The sequence below is a fragment of the Oncorhynchus clarkii genome, chromosome 8, assembly GCF_045791955.1.
Source record: "Oncorhynchus clarkii lewisi isolate Uvic-CL-2024 chromosome 8, UVic_Ocla_1.0, whole genome shotgun sequence".
NCBI lineage: Eukaryota > Metazoa > Chordata > Actinopteri > Salmoniformes > Salmonidae > Oncorhynchus > Oncorhynchus clarkii.
In genome coordinates this window covers 10,347,053-10,371,175 of record NC_092154.1, presented here as the reverse complement: position 1 = coordinate 10,371,175, position 24,123 = coordinate 10,347,053, and positions in this window count along the sequence as shown.

Here is a 24,123-nt window from a genome sequence, read left to right as displayed (position 1 = left end):
GTGGGTCTAGGGTGTCTGGGATAATGGAGTTGATGTGTGCCATAACCAGCCTCTCAAAGCACTTCATGATTACAGATATGAGTGCTATAGGGTGGTAGCCATTGTGACATGAAGCCATAGAGTTCTTGGGAACAGGAATGATGGTGGTCAACTTCGGGAATTACAGACTGGGACAAGGAGAGGTTGAAAATGACTGTGACTCGGCATCCGAGTGGCGCAGCGATCTGTGGCACTGTATCGCAGCACTAAAGACGTCACTACTGACCTGGGTTTGATCCCAGGCTGTGTCGCAGCCGGCCATGACCGGTAGACCCATGAGGCGGCACACAATTGGCCCAGCGTCGTCCGGGTTAGGGGAGGGTTTGTCCTTGTCCCATCGCGCTCTAGCAACTCCTTGTGGCGTGCCAGGCGCATGCACCCTGACTTCAGTCGCCAGCTGTTCGGTGTTTCCTCTGACACATTGGTGCGGCTGGCTTCTGGGTTAAGCGGGCAGTGTGTCAAGAAGCAGTGCAGCTTGGCAGGGTCGTGTTTCAGAGGATGCATAGCAGCGATGGGACAAAACTTTGACTACCAATTGAGGAGAAAAAAATAAGAAAATTACAGTGAATATGTAAACTGTTCTGCGCATGCTCTGAGACCGCGCCCTGGAATACTGTCTGGCATTGTGATTGTTGACCTGATTAAAGACCTTACTCAGGTCGGCCTCAGAGTGCGAGATCACTCAGTCCTCTAAGTCGATGGGAGCCCTCATGCCCGGCACGTTGTTGTTATTGTTGAAGGGTGAATAAAATGCATTGAGTTCATCTGGTAAAAATGCCTTGAGTTCAACCCTCACTGTGGGGACAACATCACTGATTTAGCTCGCCGACGTTATCGGCGGAGTCTCGGAACATATTCCAATCAGCGCAAAGCAGTCCTGTAGCATCATCTCTAATTCTGATGACCATTTCTCAGCGGAGCGAGTCACTGGTACCTCCTGTTTGAGTTTCTGCTTGTAAACAGGAAGCAGGAGCATAGTCATGATCTGATTGGCCAAATGGGAGACGAAGGAGGGCCTTGTATGCTTGCTTGTGGGTAGAATAGCTGTGGTCTAGGACTTTATCGCCCCTAGTGGCGTTGGAGGCGTGTTGATGGAAGTTGGGCGTCACGTGTCTTAGTGACGCCGAATTAAAATAACCGGAAAGAAAATTACTATTGCCTTATGCATGAGATATCAGATTACAAATGGTGTCATTACAAGAGGTGTTATGTAAAATTGCATGTAGTGTCAAAATATTATTACTGAATATGATGTTACCACAAAATATCTGTCTGTCATTTGTCACACTTTCTCCCCAAATCTAAATCTTTCTGCCTTTATTTAATAGAGGTCAGATGTCCAGGGCCGCAGATAATGAAAGGAGTCTCCAACCCATTTGTTCTGTATGAGGACAGATATTGTATGTTTTTCTTTAACTCGGCAAGTTAGTTAAGAACACATTCTTATAAACAACAACCACCTACCCTTGCCAAACCAAGACAACACTGAGCTAACACTGCACACCACCCTACAGGACTCCCAATCACATCCAGATGTGTTACAGCCTGGATTTGAACCAGAGACTGTAGTGACACCTCTTGCATTGATATGCAGTGCCTTAGATCTTTTTTAGATTGTATTAAAGATGCTCAATTAATTCCTGTTAGTGCACTTTTATGCTGTCTCCCATCTCTTATTCATACCTACGCTGTTAGTTCAACTTGTATTACTACAGACTACCTGAAGACACTTGAGCTCCCTCTCCACGCTGACCTTGCACTCTCCACCTCAGTGACTTCTGTCCACTCCAAATTTATTCACCAGAGTTGACAGGTTTGTGACATTAGACAGCACAAAAAAAAAGTATGTTTTATTTTCATCCAAAAAACGGGAGTGGGCTTAATAGGTACATTGGCTTAATACGTCCATTTACCCTATCCCGCCCCATTTGTTCATTGTTCATAGGCAGATGAGTGTGTGTGTGGGCTGGTGTCCAGCAGGTTAAATATAGGCTAGCGGCTGATTAGAATGTATTCATTTTAATCCGGCTCTTCGGATGAAACCTCACCATCTCCTTATGCCTTCTCTCTTTCTATTTCTCTCCTCCTCTTTGTCTTTCTCACACATTCCATATCTTTCTCCACTGTGCTTCTCTCAACCTCTTTCTCCCCACTCTTTAGCTCCATCTCTTCCTTACTCTCTCTTTCTCTGCTTATCTGTATATTAAAAGTGCTTGAGGATAATAATGATAAGAACGGCCGAGAGAGAGAGAGAGAGAGAGAGAGAGAGCTTATTTTAGCGGGATTGGGTGGACTCGTCTATCTCTTGGGCCTGCTCTCGATCCCTCTATTTCTCTGTTCCCTGATGAGGTTGTAATGGAGATGATTGGTCATGCATATTCATCGACTGACGGATGCCGCTCTCATGTCTCACCCTGGGGTGAGGTTGACCCGGTTGCCGTTTCCTCAGTAACAGGTGGAGCAGACAGGCATCTTTAAACACTCTGGACTATAACACCATACTTATACTATACTAAACAATAAGGCTATCTTATAATAAAGGTGAACATTTGTTTTCTGCATATGTTAGGCTGCCTTGCCCAGTGGTTTAGTACTTTGACTTTTACCTGTTCTGTTCATACGTTGAACTCAACCTAAAGTAGAATGCCTAATACACATTAACATGTTTGATTGGTCCACCTACCTTACAAGTAAGTCACTTAAAATGCAGCTCTTTTTAATTCCATTTCCATTTTTCAGTGTGACAGACAGACAATAAAGCAGTCTTTCATGTACAGAACTTGCTACCATGCCAACATCTAACCTAAGGATTGACATGTCCATGATTGTTTGTGGGATCTTGTTGTGCAACATGTAAAGTGTTGGTCCCATGTTTCATGACCTGAAATTAAAGATTGCAGAAAGGTATTTCTCTAAAATGAGCTTTTCTCCTTTGCCAAGATACTCCATCCCTCTGACAGGTGTGGCATATCAAGAAGCTGATTAAACAGCATGATCATTACACAGGTGCACCTTGTGCTGGGGACAATAAAAGGCGACTCTAAAACATGAGTTTTGTCACACAACACAATGCCACAGATGGCTTAAGTTTTGAGGGAGCATGCATTTGGCAGGCTGACTGCAGGAATGTCCACCAGAGCTGTTGCCAGAGAATTTAATGTTAATTTCTCTACCATAAGCCACCTTTCTCTACCATAAGCCACCAACGACAATTTGTGAGTATGTCCAACTGGCCTGACAACCGCAGACCATGTGTAACCACGCCAGCCCAGGACATCCACATCCGTCTTCTTCACCTGCGGAATCGTTTAAAACCATGAAGCTATAGTGGCTGCTGTCATAGACTTATTCTTCCAAGTCATCTTCAAGGATGGAAGTCTCTTGGTCCTTAACTCTGCATTATTTAACTTTGACCGAGTCCTGATGACTTCTAAGGCTGCCGACTCACCTCTGAAGCATTGAGATTCCGATTGATCCAATTGACACCCTAAGACGCACAATTGTAATGTGTAGTTTCAATACAATAATGTATACAATTATATTTATAGGGTGCCTATATCAATGAAAGCGCCCTTTGTCTCCTTAAGTCACGTGTGAAGCAAGGTCCCTGATTTCCTCTTGGGTTTGCCAGTGCTGCATCACTTCTTTCGGAATAAGACTAGGGCTGTTGGGGAGGCCTTGTTGCCAACCAACCAGCAGTCATGACGGCAGGGAAATTCCATGTGACGGTTGAGTCACGGTAGTCTCCTCCTATGCGCTCTGTACATAAATGGCCTTGATGCGTTGGTAGTATAGGGCGCTATAAAATCTGTGATGCAGAGAACACGGACGGAATCACGGAATCCACACATTAAAGCAGAATTCAAAAGCATAACAAAATGAATTGAACTTAGTATGGAATCAACTAAATGTATCAAAAAATAATACATTTTCCGAAGTTTACCAAAAGACATGAACGGAATGCCTCAGTGATTTATATCTCCTGCAACTTTCTGAAGAGGCCAGGAGAATTCCGCCTGTCTGTGTGTGTGCAGTGCGCGTGTCTACCACTTTTTGTAGCCCTTAGCGATGACGCTAATGAAAGTTTTCTGTTACACAGTAACACTTTTCTGTCACTTCAACAGTTAAACACTGTAGAATGCTCAGTAAAATACCATAAATCTGTTTTAGAGCATTAATGCTGTAGATTGTACTGCATTATGGGCAAAAAGTAACCTAACACTGTATTTCTTTACAGAAATATCTCATGCTTACTAAATTCAAATGATCAGTTTCAGGCGCGAACCTCATGCTGTAGGGTGAGACTGATTTAGTAAATATCTTCTTGAAAGGGTTGTGAAGTGGAATAATATTTTCAGCAGCTGCTTGGTAGATACCTTGACTTACTTATAAGTAACTTTATTGTTAGCCAAGGTTGAATTACTGTATGTTTTCTTAGCTAACGTAGCTAGTTAGCTAACTCAAGTTGACACAAGCCATTTCGGTCTGCTATAAATTGCTTGTAAATACCTTGCTGTGTGGCCGAGAAAAAAATCCCCCAGATAATAATTGTTGTGATAATAGACTTCGCTGTACCGCAGCCTCCGAGTGCCATAGAGAATAAACTGAGCGCAGATTCATGACCATTATGTTTTCACCATTACTACAGAGAAAATGGCTTGTTTCTAGCAGTTCAAAAGACATGACGCATATTACTGGTGCAATATATACAGTGCCAGTCAAAAGTTTGGACACACCTACTCATTCCAGGGTTTTTCTTTATTTGTACTATTTTCTACAGTGTAGAATAATAGTGAAGACATCAAAACTATGAAATAACACATAACACATCATGTAGTAAGCAAAAAAGTGTTAAACAAATTTGAGATTCAGCATTACACACTCTTGGCATTCTCTCAACCAGCTTCTTCATGAGGTAGTCACCTGGAATGCGTTTCAATTAACAGGTGTGCCTTGTTAAAAGTTAATTTGTGTAATTTCTTTCCTTCTTAATGTGCTTGTGTTGTGACAAGGTAGGTGTGGTATACAGAAGATAGCGGTATTTGGTAAAGTACCAAGTTCACATTATGGCAAGAACAAATAAGGAAAGAGAAACAACAGACCATCATTACTTTAAGACGTGAAGGTCAGTCAATCCGGAAAAATTCAAGAACTTTGAAAGTTTCTTTGTGTGCAGTCGCAAAAACCATCAAGCGCTATGATGAAACTGGCTCTCATGAGGACCGCCACAGGAAAGGAACACCCAGAGTTACCTCTGCTACAGAGGATAAGTTCATTAGAGTTACCAGTCTAATGAACAAATAAATAATTCACAGTGTTCAAGTGACAGGCACATCTCAACATTGACTGTTTAGAGGAGACTGCGTGAATCAGGCCTTCATGGTCGAATTGCTACAAAGAAACCACTACTAAAGGACACCAATGAGAATAAGAGACTTGCTTGGGCCAAGAAACACACGCTAAGCAACATTAGACCAGTGGAAATCTGTCCAAATTTGAGATTTTTGGTTCCATCCGTCGTGTGTTTGTGAAAATGCAGAGTAGGTGAATGGATGATTTTAAATCTCAATGAGCCCTTCCTGGTTAAATAAAGGTTAAATAAATGTAAAATATATATATATATCTCTGCATGTGTGGTTCCCACCGTGAAGCATGGAGGAGAAGGTGTGATGGTGCTTCTACACCTGCACTGCTTGCTGTTTGGGGTTTTAGGCTGGGTTTCTGTACAGCACTTTGAGATATCAGCTGATGTACGAAGGGCTATATAAATAAATTTGATTTGATTTGATTTGATGGTGTGTGTATGTTTTGCTGGTGACACTGTCAGTGATTTATTTAGAATTCAAGGCACACTTACTGTAACCAGCATGGCTACCACTGCATTCTGCAGCGATATGCCATCTCATCTGGTTTGCGCTTTGTGGGACTATCATTTGTTTTTAAACTGGACAATGACCCAACACACCTCCAGGCTGTGAAAATGATGTGTTGCATCAGATGACCTTGCCTCCAGAAATCACCTGACCTCAAACCAATTGAGATGGTTTGGGATGAGTTGGACCGTAGAGTGAAGGAAAAGCAGCCAACAAGTGCTCAGCATATGTGGGAACTCCTTCAAGACTGTTGGAAAAGCATTCCAGGTGAAGCTGGTTGAGAGAATGCCAAGCGTGTTCAAGCTACTTTGAAGAATCTAAAATCTAAAATATATTTTGATTTGTTTAACACTTTTTTGGTTACTACATGATTCCATATGGGTTATTTCATAGGTTTGATGTCTTCACTATTATTGTACAATGTAAAAAATCGTAAAAATAAAGAAAACCCTTTGAATGAGTCGTGTGTCCAAAGTTTTGACTGATACTATATATATAAAAAATGAAATACCCTAAAATATTCTGTATTGTCACCACGTATGAAACATTTAATCTCAAATCCAAAATGCTGGAGTATAAAACCAATTTTTTAAATTGTAGCATCACTGTCCAAATGCATATGTAGGGTGTACCTAGGCTGTTTCACCCAGACAGTTTGAAGTTTGTTAGCTGGTTATTTAGCAACGTTCAACATCTGCTGGCATTTTTGTAGGAGCATGAAGCTAATGGAAATGGACTACATTAGCCAGCGGTGGATTCAGCATTCAGCTCTACATTATAATAAAGTGAACCATCTTTTCCAAACACTACACTATCTGTAGAGTGTGTGGGTTTGCCCACTTAGGAAATAAGACACCTTGAACACACACACAAACACTATGATCCAGAATCCAATTACATTTGGATGGAACAAGTCTCTACTGCCAACACAAACTGGAGAATAGAGTCAGTCTGAAAGGAGAAGCCAACCATATAAATATCTCTGCCTGAACCTGCCTGTCACGTACGATTAAACTGACTGCCTCTAAAACATCCTGAAGTGTGATTGGCTAAAAGTGGCTAATTTACATCAGTAGTATGTACCCTACATTATACCATAGGCACCTACATGAGCACACACCCATTTGTGCACAGGTGCGTGTGCACCACCACCGTTGGTGCGGTTGAGACGTACTCGCAGCCTACTCGTACATGCTTGTGTGTGTCTGCTGGCACAGCTGGACCCCCCTTGTCCCTGTCCCCCATTGTGTCTTTCTCTCTCCCCTGGCATCAGGATGGGTGAGGCGTTTTTTTTTTAGGAGGGCGCTTCCTGCTGTTTGCCACGCAGCAGCGCCCGCCACCAACCCCAATAAGCCCCTGGGGTGGTGGGGAGCGGAGGCTTATGGGATTATGGGAAGGGAAAAGTGCAGACACTTTACCTCGCCTGTCACTCATGCAGACAGTGTGCGTCCTAAATGGCACCCAATGGTCGTGCACTATATAGGGGTTAGGGTACTATAGGGGACACGCAGCCACACAATAAAGTCTGGCTGGCATCTATGGCAACAGGGGCCTTTGATGGGCCGTTAGTGGGTCATAAATAGCTCCCCGGCTCATCTTCCTTCCTGCACCTGGGGATCAAGAGAAAGATGACGATAGTGTGAATAAGACACATGGGTGTTGAAATATTCATGGTGCCGAGGGGACGAGACGGAGCTCCGGTTTTGTATTATTAAGGGATGAGCTATCTGGACAGCGTGTGGCGAATGGTCGAAAAGACTGAAGACGAGAGAATGAGAAGGTTACGTTCAAGTTTCATGCCAATATGGGGTCACATTGTTGTGACGTTAATCAGACATTTTAACTGTGACATCAGGAAAGGCGATCACACTTTTATTTGGACACATGGGCACACAAGTAAAGTGAAATGCCTTTTTTTTTGCAAGCTCTAAACCCAACAATACAGTAATCAATAATATTGTAAAACAACAACAAAAAATAACATAAGGTAGAAGAAAAACACAGGAGATATAAAAATAAGAAATCAGAAGAACATGATAAAGTAAGTAAACATACTACAGTGGGGCAAAATAGTATTTAGTCAGCCACCAATTGTGCAAGTTCTCCCACTTAAAAAGATGAGAGAGGCCTGTAAGTTTCATCATAGGTACACTTCAACTATGACAGACAAAATGAGAAAAAAAATCCAGAAAATCACATTGTAGGATTTTTATGAATTTATTTGCAAATTTTGCAAAAAAAATTCTGTACATCTGCAGGGAAGTGGATCTGCGTCTGGCAAGCTGAAGAGACTGGAGTGTGTCTCTTTGTTGTCATTATGCTCGTCTGAGTTAGAATACCTCATGATAAACTGCAGACCATACTGTTTATCAAGAGAGTTTTCATAGACGTCTACTTACCACCACAAACCGATGCTGGCACCGCACTCATCCAGAAGTGGCGCTCCTAGTGGCCAGAGACTTTAATGCAGGCAAACTTAAATCCGTTTTACCACATTTCTACCAGCATGTCACCTGTGCATTTACAGGCAGAGAAACTCTAGGTCACCTTTACCCCACACGCAGAGACACATACAAAGCTCTCCCTCGCCCTTCATTTGGCAAATCTGACCATAACTCCATCCTCTTAATTCCTGATTACAAGTGAAAACTCAAACAGGAAGTACCAGTGATGCACTCAATACAGTTGTGGTCCGATGAAGCAAACTCTAAGCTACAGGACTGTTTCGCTAGCACAGATTGTAATACGTTCCGGGATTCATTCGATGGTATTGAAGAGTTTACCACATCAGGCACTGGCTTTATTAATAAGTGCATCAATGACGTAGTCCCAAAAGTGACCGTACATACAGGCAAAGCTGCAATATTACACCAGCTCTGACACTCGTCGGATGTGGCAGGGCTTGCAAACTATCACGGATTACAAAGAGAAACCCAGCCATGAGCTGCCCAATGATGCAAGACTTCCAGAGGAGCTAAATGCCTTCTATTCCCTTTTTGAGGCTAGCAACACTGAACCATGCATGAAAGCACTAGCTGTTCCGGACGACTGTGTGATCCCGCTCTCCATAGCCGATGTGAGTAAGATCTTTAAATAGGTTCATATTCACAAGGCCACAGTGCCAGACGGATTACCAGGACTCATACTGACATTTTCAACCTCTCTCCGACCCAGTCTGTAGTAGTCACATGTTTCAAACAGACCACCATAGTCTAGAAGTGACTGTTTGTGTGTGTGTTGAAATGTCAGTGTGCATTAGTGTGTAAGGCCCTGTGAGTGTGCATAAAGTAATACATGAGGGTCAACTCAGATAGTCAGTGTAGCCTATCTGTTAGCTATTTAGTTAGCTATTTAGCAGTCATATGGTTTGGGGATAGAAGCTATTCAGGAGCCTGTTGGTGTCAGACTTGATGCACCGGTACTGCTTGGTCTTACTGACGTTGAGGGAGAGGTTGTAGTTCCGGCACCACACTGCCAGGTCACTAACCTCCTCCCTGTAGGGTGTCATCATCGCCGGTGACCAGGCCTACCACTGTTGTGTCATCAGCAAACTTGATGACGGTGTTGGAGTCATGCGTGGCCGCGCAGTCGTGGGTGAACAGGGAGTACCAGAGGGGACTAAGCACACACCCCTGTGTTGAGGGTCAGCGTCGTGGAGGTGATGTTGCCTGCCCTCACCACCTGTCGTCAGCCCGTCAGATTGTCCAGTATCCAGTTGCAAAGGGAGGTGTTTAGTCCCAGGGTCCTAAGCTTAGTGACGAGCTTGGATGGGACAATGGTGTTGAACACTGAGCTGTAGTCAATGAACAGCATTCTCACGTAGGTATTCCTCTTGTACCGTGGGTGAGGGTTGTGTGAAGTGGATTTGAGATTGTGTCATCTATTGATCTGTTGGGCCGGTATGCAAATTGGAGTGGGTCTAGGGTGTCTGGGATGATGGAGTTGATGTGTGCCGTAACCAGCCTCTCAAAGCACTTCGTGATTATAGATGTGAGTGCTACAGGGTGGTAGACATTGCGTCATGAAGCTTAGAGTTATTGGGAACAGGAAGGTTGATGGTCATCTTAAAACAGGGGGATTACAGATTGGGACAAGGAGAGATTGAAAATTACCGTGAATATACCTGCTAGCTGTTATGCTCATGCTTTGTGAACGGGCCCTGAAATACTGTCAGGCCACGCGGCCTTGCGGGTGTTGACCTGATTAAAGACCTAACTCAAGTTGGCTTTGGAGAGAGATATAACCCAGGTCATCTGGGTCGGTGAAGGCCGTCACACCCCGGCCGTCACACCCCGGCACGATGTTGTTATTGTATAAAATGTATCCTGTTCATCTGGTAGAGAGGCATCGTTGGGCAGATCACTGCTCTGTTTTTCATCTGTAATCCGTAATGGACTGTAGTCCCCTGCCACATGCGACGTCGGAGCCTGTGTAATATTTTTTATTTAATTTAATCTTTATTTAACTAGGCAAGTCAGTTAAGAACAAATTCTTATTTACAATGACGACCTACCAAAAGGCCTCCTGCGTGGACGGGGGCTGGGATTTATTTTTTATATTTTATTTAAAAAAATATAGGACAAAACACACATCACAACAAGAGAGACAACACAACATTACATAAATAGAGACCTAAGACAACAACATGGCAAGGCAGCAGCACATGACAACACAGCATGGTAGAAACACAACATGACAACAACATGGTAGAAACACAACATGGTAGCAGCACAAAACATAGTACAAACATTATTGGACACAGACAACAGCACAAAGGGCAAAAAGGTAGAGACAACAATACATCATGCAAAGCAGCCACACCTGTCAGTAAGAGTGTCCATGATTGAGTCTTTGAATGAATGAATTTGTTGCAGCTCGTTCCAGTCGCTAGCTGCAGCTAACTGAAAAGACGAGCGACCCAGGGATGTGTGTGCTTTGGGGACTTTTAACAGTATGTGACTGGCAGAACAAGTGTTGTATGTGGAGGATGAGGGCTCCAGTAGATATCTCAGATAAGCGGGAGTTAGGCCTAAGAGGGTTTTATGAATAAACATCAACCAATGGGTCTTGCGACGGATATTCAGAGATGACCAGTTTACAGAGGAGTATAGAGTGCATTGGCATCTGGGGTGAAAGAGGAGCAATTATGAAAGAGGAAACCAAGTCTAGATTTAACTTTAGCCTGCAGCTTTGATATGTGCTGAGAGAAAGACAGTGTACTGTCTAGCCATCCTCCCAAGTACTTGTATAAGGTGACTGACTACCTCATGCTCGAAACCCTCAGAGTTAGTAATCACACCTGTGGGTAGAGGGGCATTCTTCTTACCAAATCACATGACCTTTGTTTTGGAGGTGTTCAGAACAAGGTTAAGGGTAGAGAAAGCTTGTTAGACACTAAGAAAGATTTGTTGTAGAGCTTTCTAACACAAAATTCAGGGAGGGGCCAGCTGAGTGTAAGACTGTATCATCTGCATATAAATGGATGAGAGTGCTTCCTACTGCCTGAGCTATGTTGTTGATGTAAATTGAGAAGAGTGTGGGGCCTAGGACTGAGCCTTGGTATATTCCCTTGGTGACAGGCAGTGGCTGAGACAGCAGATTTTCTGACTTTATACACTGCATTCTTTGAGAGAGAGGTAGTTTGCGAACCAGGCCAAAGACCCCTCAGAGACACCAATATTCCTTAGCCAGCCCACAAGAATAGAATGGTCCACCGTATCAAAAGCTTTGGCCAAGTCAATAAAAATAGCAACACAACATTGCTTAGAATCAAGGGAAATATTAACATCATTGAGGACCTGCTTGTTTATAGCCTCGTATGGTTAATTAAGTGACAGTTTTCCTTGTCCTGAGGTGGAATGTTTACAACAGTGACAATAACAGCTGAGAAATCCCTCGGGAGGAAGAAGGGTCCGCATTTGACCATCAGGTATTCCATAACAGGTTAGCAATGGGTCGACACATCCACCGCTAGAATCAGCACACCAGTTGTTGTTGATGAAGCGGCAAACCCCTCCCCCTCTCAATTTCCCTGACTCCACTGTCCTGTTTGTACGGTGAATGGAGAATCCATCAAGTTGGGGTATCTTGTCTGAGAGCAATGTTTCAGAAAGCAGAGAATATTGCAATTTCGAGTGTCCCGTTGGTTGCAAATCCACGATAAGAGGTCATCCATCTTGTTTTTAAGTGATTGGTGAGTAAAATGGAGGGAAGAGGTGGCCAGTTTTCCCTTCACCTTAATCTCGCCAGGATCCCCCTTCTCTTGCCTCTGTAACACTGTCGTTTCCTCTTGGATGGCCCAAAAATGGGTTGGAATCACAGAAAGAGCCGGGGAGTATCGAAGCCAGAATTGAGATACTGTCAGTAACTACCGATCTGATGTTCAGAAGTCCTTGTTGGTTGTAAGAAATTATAATGGATACATTTGGTGAAAAGGAAGTAAATATAAACGACAAAATGGCAAAATTGGGTCAGAGTTTGTAAAACAGTGGCCATCCAGTACGGTGCCATCTTTAGGTTTGGTTTAGAATAAAGGTTAGGGTCAAGTTTAGACTAAGTTTAGATTAAGTCTATGGTTAAGATTAAGGTTAAGGTTAGGGTTAGAGTTAGGGTTAGTTCAAATGTTACTGTAGATAATCTGTAGAGAATCCAAATAAAGTGTTACCAGAAAGATTCCAATTAATCCATGTTATGACGTGTCGTTCTCTTCTGGAATGATTGATTGATTGATTCCAATAATTTCTTTGAAATTACTGCAACATTGAGATAGAGTTATAGTTCAAAACACCTCACGCACACAGGGGCACCTTACTAGTCAGGGTTGAGTAAACTGTAAACTCATTTATGATTTTGTGTGGTGGCTCAGGTTAAATATTGTCTTATGACTGGGAAGGGATATACTTTCAGTGTTTCCCCTGTTTTCATTCAGCTGTGGCGCACTACCATTTCTAAATTGTTTCTGCCACACCCCAAAAAATATGCAACAGGAAAAAATATTTCTACTGAGGCGCACTTTTAAGATGCTAGAAATGTCCACATTTACTTTACCTCTGCCAACAAGAAGAGTGATGAAGAGCAAAATCCGACAACCCCATGGTTTACCTAGTTATTTACCCTTTTAGCTTGCTGTTGTGCGTTCTATGTGAGAAATAAATATTCCTGTCGAGACTCATTCATGTTGTGAGTGCCACAGGGAGACATGTTGACTGGATGATCGGGGGGACGGAACTAATTATAACCATTTGTACACTGCAAATTGACCACAACTAAGCCCATAAAGAGATTGTGATTTAAAATAACATGTAATACCTTGATCACATACAGTATATATTTTCTTTAGTCGTGGAAATACTTGGGAACAGATTTTCAAAAGACACATTTGTGGGGGGGGGGGGGGGGGGCTGAATGCCTGGTGATTTTACAGTCAAAAACTACAATAGAAATAGAAAAAACTTTTAGGGGACCAAAAAAATCACTTGCGGGCCAGTTTTGGACCGTGGGCTGCCTGCTGCTTTAAAAGGTCACCAGTACTGACCCATATTTGGCCCAATCTCCTGCTATACATGATGGAGAAGTCACACACACAAAACACAGATACTCACATATACCACAGCTCACACACACACACACACACACACACACACACACACACACACACACACACACACACACACACACACACACACACACACACACACACACACACACACACACACACACACACACACACACACACACACACAGCTCCAATGTAAGAACACCTGAACACACTTGCTGCAGAAGCTATACATAGGCCCCAGCTCCCTCCATAAGCTACAGACAGTGACCCATCTTGGTCTGTGCTCAGCTGGCAGAAACCACTGAGTCTGACATTTTCACTGCAAATATCAGCCGCTACCCCTGTGTGACAGCTGCCAGCCTGGCAGGGGAGCCTGGTGAACTTTGACTCAGTGTGTGTGTTCTCATCCCATGGGTCAGACACACACACACATCACGCCAGAGGGGCTTCCGGCACTGGTGCAAAAAATGTACACCCAAAGGAGAGATAGGAGTGAAGAGGGATGAAATGGAGCACCTGTGGGGGTAAGGTTGTTTCTGTATGTGTGTCTGTATAATTATTTCTGCACTACACTTTGTATGTATTTTAGGAAGGAATGTAAGAACAAAACGAGTGCCTTGGTTCATCTATGACACATTATGAATGAATGACTGCAACATGTAAGTCATTTAGCAGTTGCTCTTACCCAGAGCAACTAGGGTTAAGTGCCTTGCTCAACGGCACATCAATAGATTTTTCACCGAGTCGGCTGGGGCATTTAAACCAGCAACCTTCCAGTTGCTAGCACAATGCTCTAAATGCGCTAGAACCCCTGCCATGCTCAGTGCCAACAACATGGCATCGAACTCTGTTGTCCAAACTCTATGACTCTGCTACAACGCTCTCGCCCCCCACATTCTCACCAAAATGGTCCCTCGGCCCTGGCCTTCGCACAGCCTTTGATTTTCTATCTAGACGTTCTATGACAAACCCACACATTGGTCTTTGCTGGAAGGTCTCTTTGATTGTGAAAGGCACCGGCACGCTGTTCCCTTGGACTGATGTGGAGGCCGGAGACCCATGTTGTGCTGGAAATAGATCTAGCCTGCTGGCCTTTTTGTTTGGTTTCTTTGATCTTTGGTGTTGAATCAACCAGGCAGAATTAAGAAGTTATAATGCAAATGAGAGTGGTAGTAGTGTCATATTCTCTATCCCACATGGAAAAATAGTCCAGTTTACGATAGAATACTACAATACTTACCATAGAATTCTATTGTAAAATGTAGTACACTGTAGAATACTACACTACACACTGTAGTATCCCGGGATCATGTGTAGTACTTACTATAGAATGTTTGTAAAAAAAAAAAAAATGTCAAAGGGGAATTATGTTTCTCAAATTTTTTACAAATGAATTCAAATGAAAAGCTGAAATGACTTGAGTCAATAACTATTCAACCGCTTTGTTATGGCAAGCCTATGAGTTCAGGAGTAAGACTTTTGACAAGAAGAATGGGCAATGTTGCACAATCCAGGTGAATAAAGCTCTTGGAGACTTACCCAGAAAGCTGTAATCACTGTCAAAGGTGCTTCTACAAAGTATTGACCCAGGGGTGTGAATACTTACGTAAATGAGGTATTTCTGTATTTCATTTTCAATAAATGTGCAAACATTTCTAAAAACATATTTTCCACTTTGTCATTATGAGTACTGTGTGTATATGGATATTTGCAGTGAATTTTGAATTCAGATTGTAATGCAACAAAATGTAAAGTAAGTCAATGGGTGTGAATACTTTCTGAAGGCACTATATACCATAGTATACTATAGTATTTTTTCATGTGGGATGTTGGTGCTAACATGGCTGTAGTCTATGACTCGGGATGAGGAGCTGTCCAAGGTAGTTCTACAACCCTCTTACAGCCATGAAGACACTGTATACCATAGTATACTATAGTATTTTTTCATGTGGGATGTTCGTGCTTACATGGCTGTAGTCTATGGCTTTGGATGAAGAGCTGTCCAAGGGTGTTGCCTTCTTGGGACTTTTTTCTGATATAGACTGACCAGGTGAATCCAGGTGAAGTCTATGATCCCTTATTGATGTCACCTGTGGAATTCAATCAGTGTAGATGAAGGGTAGGAGACAGGTTAAAGGAGGATTTTTAAGCCTTGAGACATGGATTGTGTATGTGTGCCATTCAGAAGGGTGAATGGGCAAGACAAAAGATTTAAGTGCCTTTGAACGGGTATGATAGTAGGTGTCAAGCACTCTGGTTTGAGTGTGTCAAGCACTGCAATGCTGCTGGGTTTTTCACACTCAACAGTTTCCTGTGTGTATCAAGAAGTGTCCGCCACCCAAAGGACATCCAGCCAACAGTGGGAAGCATTGGGCCGGTGTTACGGATACAAGTATCCTGTGTGTGTATTTGTTTTCTTTCCTTCTGCCCTAGTCACAGGTGTCACTCATCAGTCGCCAATCAGAAGACACACCTGCTCCTTTCCCCTTACCCAATCACAGCCCCTTTCCCTTGGTTTAAAAGAATCCCCATCAGTTGTTGCTACAGATCTCTCTTTTGTTTTTTTTTGCAGCTACATGGCACAGGTGATCTTTAGTGTGTGAATATGTATTGTTGTGGTGTATTAATGTTTGTTTGTTGGTGGGAAAAGGGGGTACCAAGACAAGTCGCCCATGGGCATATACTACCCGTAGGAAAACATTGTCTAACAACCCTAGTTAGAACTAGGGTTTTATTGGTTAGTTAGCTAGCGGTTATTGAAGCAAGTAAGGCTAGCTTAGGGGTTTTTGGATATTTATTACTTCTTTCCTTGGGTCCAGCTCAGCCCCCCCCCCCCCCCCTTTATCGTGTGTTTAACAAATATAAACCATTAGTGTTTGACGGTGGATTTAAGTTGTCATTCGTTCTCACTGCTTCTTTTCACTGTTATGATTTGCACGAGATATGTTACGGGTCTTGTTTCCATCCCCCCTAGACTGCAGGGCCAAAGGGGTTCGTAACGTCCGGCATCTCTGTGGAACGCTTTTGACACCTTGTGGAGTCCATGCCCCGACAAATTGAGGCTATTCTGAGGTTGAACAGGGGTGCAACTCAATATCAGGTAAAGGTGTTCCTAATGTTTTGTACACTCACTCCATCTATGGTAATAATATTGTAAATCTCAAACTGAGATGTGAATATTCGGCTCCACGCATGTCCGACTTGGCAAAGACGTTGGACAGAAATGTACAGCTATACATAAAAAGCTGATTTCCGTGTGAACACCTATTTTCTACCTGTGGCTCTTCTTTTTTGTCTATTTACTTCCTAAAATCCTCCAACGTTAGTTCTGCTTAGCTCCCGGCACTCCCCAACTCGTGTTTCACATTGGAAAGGAAATGGGTAGTTGGTTTGTGGCTGTCCCTGCAGTCTTAACAATTCACAAATATTTTTGCCTTGCTGTTTATTAGAACCAAATGTCCTCACAAATACTCATCATTAAACATGTATTAATAATAATACATGTATTTTATATAGCGCTTTTTAATTACAAACAATCTCAATAGCTTTAAAAACAAACACAAAAAAACTATTTTAAGTATCTGGCAGATTGTTGGGCGATTTGTTTCTGCAGCTTTAGATGATAGGGCGTATAGACCGTTTGGATCTAGGCAGTCGCTTGAGCGGGGGGGCATAGTACAGCCGGGGATAAATGTCAATAGGGCCACGAGCTCTTCATCAGGCACTTTGACGTCTGTACTATTCAGCTCCTCTCTGTAGGTAGGCTGGATCGTCAACTCCCGAACGTGTAGCACCCACCTGGGTGGTGCTCTGGCGTCTGTAAAAGCTCCAGAAAAGGCTACCACACCTTGGTAGTATCCGGAACAGTCCCCTACGAGGCGAACGTGTAGTCTCCCCCTGTTTTCAATCTCCCGGGCAGGTGGAATAAAATGCTGGTACTGTGTTAATGCTTCATTCAAACTAGCCTAAATAGACGTGCCATCACCAGTCTTGCGACTCCGTGGGTTACCACCATATATTTTAGGTAACCTCAAGTTATCAAAAACAAAAAAAAGGTTTATGCAGTAGGTAATCTAAAAGTAAACAAATCTCCAGGAACTGATGTCTTCCTTTCAGAAATGGTCAACGCCTTCAGAGAACAGGCCTTTTTTTAACTGGACCTTGAAGGAGGAGGGGGTGGGGGGTCTAGCACCATCATGGCGAGAAGCCATAATATCTGTAATTCCAAAAGAGGGTAAAGATAAGAATGAAAGCAGTTCCTATAGACCAATTCTTACCATGGATGATTAACTGTGTGCATCCATAATGGCCAAAAGAATGGAGGACATATTCCCATAATTGATTGACGGGGATCAAACTGGTTTCATAGGAAATAGACAGACACGGGACAACATAAGGAGAACACTACATGGACCATATCATTCTGGAGAAGACAGGCTCTATATTAATCAGTCTAGATGCAGAAAAAGCATTTGATTCAGTGGGATGGGATTATGCATTCCAAAAGATGGATGGATTTGGTTTCAACAAAGAAGTGATACAGTGCATCACAATACTGTATTCACGTCCGACTGCCAGAATAAAGATGGATGGTCATTTGTCACAAACAATACGTTTATAACGAGGGGCAAGACAAGGATGTTTTGATGAATGTTTTACCAACATTTGAAAGATATTCAGGGTAGGTGCTTAACGTACACAAGACCCAAGCCCTAGTATAGAATCATATCCAACAGGAAGAGCTGAAGAGGAGTTATAACTTCACCTGGACCTCTTTATCCATGAAATATATTGTCGTAAATCTATCAAAAGATACGCCCAAACTTTATGACATGAATTACATCAACAAGAAAATATATGATGACCTGGACAGGTGGAATTCACCTCCTTTTGATCTTAGTAGTAGAATTGATGTAATCCAGATGCATATACTGCTGAGGTTACTGTATTTGTTCCAATCACTGCCCATAGAAGTCCCAACAGTTTAGGGACAAACAGACATCAAGGTTCATCTGGAAGAGTAAGAGACCAAGAACTAGATATACAACACTACAGTTACCAAAAGACAAGAGGGGGTGGTATGGATTTACCAAGCCTAACATTTTTTTTTTGTCAGCCCAATTGAGTCCTCTGCTGTGTTGACGCAATTCAGAATCCAAATCTAAATGGAAAGCCATTGAGACTACTTTGACAGAGAGACCCCATACAACCAGTTTTGGGTAATAAGGACATGCTAATAAAAATATACAATATAATATAACAGTGGATTTTTAGGATAGTTAAGCTACTTCATTTAGACAGAGTGGTCAAACTGCTGAATTGTCAGCTTCATCCCTGCAACTCAGTATAACAGATGTAAACAGTGGACGCACAATTATAAGGAATGGGGATCTAGAGAGTTTCCAGGACCTAAGTAAAAACATGGCTTGGATGAACAAGATTTTTGACCCTACTTTTTAAAATAAATAAAAGTGATTGACCCTCGAGGACTTCAGAAATTGATCCAAGAATGAACTAACGCATACAGCTTGGGGAGTATCAAAATAATAGAAATAAACTTCAAATCTGGGTATTCTATCCTCGAAGAAACACTATATAAAACAGAAATGGGAGGAGGAACTTAACATTGAAATAACTGATGAAACATGGTTGAACATATGACTCAAGCACTACTAACTCAAGGTTTTGTTGGAAGAATTTGACACGTTTCTTCATAACACCTAAACTGAAATGAAGACAGACCGACTCCCAACACCCTTGTTGGGGAGAATGTGGACTATCAATGGCGGATCACTCTTTTGGTACTGCCCTGCAATTGAATCCTACTGGGGATAAATAATATCTTACGTTGGAAATATGTGTTTTGACAAAGAACAAACATAAAAGTATCTGTATTTAGGTGAAATACCTGATAACTTACTGTCACGACGTGGCCCTTTTGGGACTACGATTCTACCAAAGGACAAGTCAGAGAACATCGGGACGGAGTCCCCACGTTGAAATGGTTACAACTCTATAAACTAAAGAACAATTATTCAGACTGCAGCTGTTTAAATACTTTAGTCTGGTAAACGCAGCCGATCGAAGAAGATTTTCAAATGGTACTCTGAAGTACCCAATATAACAACTACGACAGACTGTGACTTCTGGGGAATGCAACCAGAGACTTTTCTGTCGACTCTCTTCAGCAGATAGACCGGCGACCACAGAGAGAAACAGCAAGACATACATCCGTAAATTGCAATTTCTTTTCGAATGACAGGTTGTTCATGTTCAAAGGATTAGCCATATCTACGAGTGTAGTAATCCTCTATGAGTTTCCTGCTCTTGAGCGGTCTCCACCCTTTTCCTTTGTCTACCAAGCTGTCATATCGGTTTTGTCCACTAAGGACTTTTCCTTGTGTCATGTTAGTACCCAATGTTTAACTAATTGTGTGTGTGTTTATGTAATTCTGTGATTTGATTAGTTAGTTAGTAAATAAATAATTAAACCAATTTGTACAGTGCCTTGCGAAAGTATTCGGCCCCCTTGAACTTTGCGACCTCTTGCCACATTTCAGGCTTCAAACATAAAGATATAAAACTGTATTTTTTTGTGAAGAATCAACACCAAGTGGGACACAATCATGAAGTGGACCGACATTTATTGGATATTTCAAACTTTTTTTAACAAATCAAAAACTGAAAAATTGGGCATGCTAAAATTTTTAAATTTTTAACTTATCTATTTTTTACCTAACACTTATTTTTCTTAAAACTGCCTTGTTGGTTAAGGGCTTGTAAGTAAGCATTTCACAGTATTTCACTGTTGTATTCGGCGCAATTTTTTTTAATTTGACCTTTATTTAACTAGACAAGTCAGTTAAGAACAAATTCTTATTTTCATTGACGGCCTGGGAACAGTGAGTTAACTGCCTTGTTCAGGGGCAGAACGACAGATTTTTTTTTTAAATTACATCGTTTTTTATTTTTTAAAAAATAAAGTTTTAACCTTGTCAGCTCAGGCAGTCCAACGCTCTAACCTCGAGGCTACCTGCAGCACCACATAAACAAAACATTACACAATACACTTTTGCAAATGTTTGATTCTGACACACGTGTGCTCATTTGTTCTCTTCAATTGTGTGTAAGTGCATGGTGTGTTTATGATGTACCTTATGGGAGGGCATGTATGATGGTGAAACACATGACACTGTGATGCTTGTCATGTATTAAACGCTGCACGTTATCTGGGTAGTCGACTTCAGTTACAATGCATACACTTATTGTAAAGATCTTCTAGGGACTATGGAAAGAGAATAGGTTGAAATGTCTCTCTCAATTTCTCAAACCAGTAATGGTGACACCTGTTGGTGAATGTGGCGAGAGTCCTCAACCGGGAGGTGATTGCACAGCTGAGCTGATCAAAAAACCCAACAGGTGATCAAGCTGTCGGACAATGTAGGGCAGGTTGTGCACAGGTAATCATCAAGTGGGTATTTAGTTTCCTTTAGAGGAGTCAGTTTAGTCTGAGATGAGAGATAGAGGAGACAAGAGAGTTGATTGGAATTAAATGAGGCGTATTGTGATTTCACACCCCAACACCTCCTTTCGAGTGCCGAGACGCAATTTATTTTCAAACTTCTCTCCTAAAAAGCGTGTGAATGCAGGACTATTTCTCTCTCTCTCTCTCTCCATGTCTCTCTCCTTCTAGCTGTCATTATTTCCTCTACATTATCTTCCTCCCTCTCTCTCCCTCTCTCATCCTCACTTCTCCCCTCTGTGATTTTCAGGTCTTCAAAAAGGACTTTTTCATCACCCAGCCTGTAAATGTATCTGTGAAATTGCCTCAAAGCGGCGCATTGGGGAGTCCCAGACGAATATGGAGGAAGGGGTTTCATTATGGCAACCCGGCGGAACTCAAACAAGTGGAAGGAAGATGTTCCACTCGGTGCACTTGAGACCAATCACAAGGGCCATGTGTTGATATATTCTACCCACTTCACAGCGGGGTTCAGTCTCTCGTCTCTTTTGCCAGTGTATCACGTTGCCAGTGTATCACGAGTCCCAAATGGCGGCATAATCCCTTTATAGTGCACTACTTTTGGTCAGGCTCTGGTGAAAGGTCCTGCGCTGCATAGGGAATAGAATGCGTCCCTCGTCCGAATAAAGCAGGGTCACCAGGTTGGGAAGTGATCTACCACGTAGTAGCCTACTTATCATGTCAGAGTAGCCACTGAGGGGATGATTTCTTTAATTTATGCATTCATTTCACCTTTATTTATACAGGTTAATCTCGTTGAGATAAAGCACTTTTACAAGGGAGACCTGTACAAGATGGCAGCCTTTATGAATGATTCCCAACATGTAATTACAGTATTTTTGGGTACCTTCTAACCCTATAGCTGGTGGATGTATCTTCTGGCCAATGCCTATTTCTCCAAGCACCAATTCACCCCTGACCCTGCTGTTATTAACATTTCCCATGTAGAACCAGCCTGAACATATTCTAATGGACATGTTGTCATCACATTGTCAGATTCCAGCCACTCATCTACTTCTTAAAAGGGGGTTAATTGAAGCCAAGTATCATCAGACCCATGTCATTGATGTGATGACAACTGACCACTGATATGGTAGGTAGTGTGCTCAATAATCCTTGTATTATGGTCTGAATAGTAATCTCTATCTGATTTTTCTGAGTGAGGTCATCGTGTTCCATTGAGGGCGGAATTGGCCTGTAGCGACCCACGGTGAACTAGCATAGTAAGCCTTGTTGTATTTGTGTAGGTGAAGGAAGAGGAGGAGAGGAAAGTGCTTTTTCTCTCTGGCTCTAAGGCACTCAGCCAAGCTGTAATGGGCCACCACCGAGAGCCACTCTTACATAACCAACTTGGTAAATACACCACCAAGAGCTACCATCAACATCCTTTGTTTTTGTGGAAAAAGGTGGAATGGGTAGATTTAAGAATAGAAAAATCATGGTCGGTTCTGTTCAGGCTTTATAATGCTTACAGCACAGATGTGATGTGTTAATTTTGCTAAACGGGTGTAATGATGGAAGCACTGCAGCGTTAAGTGCTCCGTGGCGAGAGCAGGAGACGAGACTCGGCTGTGATGCCTGTGTTGCAAGTTAATGTTGCCTTGGTGACGTGGGCGATTGACGTCACGGCAAGAGACGAGAGAACGAGAAGGGCTCTTCAGTGGACAAAAGAGAGGAAGCAAGAAATAGAACAAGAGAGAGAGTACTGACATAGCAGCAACAACCAATCCTGAAGAGAGAGAGAAAGAACTGACATAGCATCAACAACCAATCCTGAAGAGAGAGAGAAAGAACTGACATAGCAGCAACAACCAATCCTGAAGAGAGAGAGAAATAACTGATATAGCAGCAACAACCAATCCTGAAGAGAGAGAGAAAGAACTGACATAGCAGCAACAACCAATCCTGAAGAGAGAGACAGAGAACTGACATAGCAGCAACAACCAATTCTGAAGAGAGAGAGAGAGAGTACTGACATAGCAGCAACAACCAATCCTGAAAAGAGAGAGAGAGTACTGACATAGCAGCAACAACCAATCCTGACGAGAAAGAGAGAGTACTGACATAGCAGCAACAACCAATCAGAGAGAGAGAGAGAGTACTGACATAGCAGCAACAACCAATCCTGATGAGAAAGTGAGAGAGAGAGAGAGTACTGACATAGCAGCAACAACCAATCAGAGAGAGAGAGAGAGAGAGAGAGTACTGACATAGCAGCAACAACCAATCAGAGATAGAGAGAGAGAGAGAGAGAGCAGCAACAACCACCAATCCTCAAAGCTCAAGGGTAAGTTTGATGGGCCCAAGTTGCAGGGGAAGTTTGGCCTTAACTATCAGGGGTCCTTGCCAGATGGTCAGCGGGGTCTCTTGGTATATATTATAGGGCACACTCTCAACACTGGTGTCATCATTCACCTATAAGAGGAGGAAGGAAGACTCCTCAGAGGGAAATTAGCTGGATTTAGGCCACTGGTGCATGGCTATCATTCTTCGAACAATGTTCCTTTAGGTATAGTACTCAACAGAGTCTTTGGCAGGGCATACAAGATAAAGCTGGGCACTTCGTGTGCGTTGCTTATCTGACTCCCTCTACGCTGCTCTCTCCTGAACAGATCAGGACATGACAGGAGGGCCATATGAAGGATTCGTCTTGCTTACTTCTTGTTGCTTCTTCTCCACAATCTTTGGACAAGAAAGTGTTTCCCTTTTCTTGATTTTCATTATCATGCTTAGTTTTAGCCCGGAGCAAATCTACTTACAGGCCTGGTCTACAACACACTTTTTTTTTTTTATCTCAGACAGACTTTCTTAGATACAGAACTTCAGCTTCATACATATGTCTGTCTTTCTCCAGGATTCTATTCTCATCCAATGAGACGCTCTTGTTTTCCAAGAGACCGGCTCAATCAGTGTGTGCCACAAGTGGGGTAACAATGGTCCAAGGAGAGTGTCTGCCAGCGTGAGTTACATCACCCAGACAGGAGTTCTCTCTACAGGCGCACTGAAAGTACTTTCCAGGATGAAGAAGGCCACCCTGAGAACCCAGAAGACAACTGTGAACAAGCTTGACCCAGGACATTAGAGCTGATGCTGGGGGAAAACCATAAAGATGGATAGAGGGCTCTTGTGCC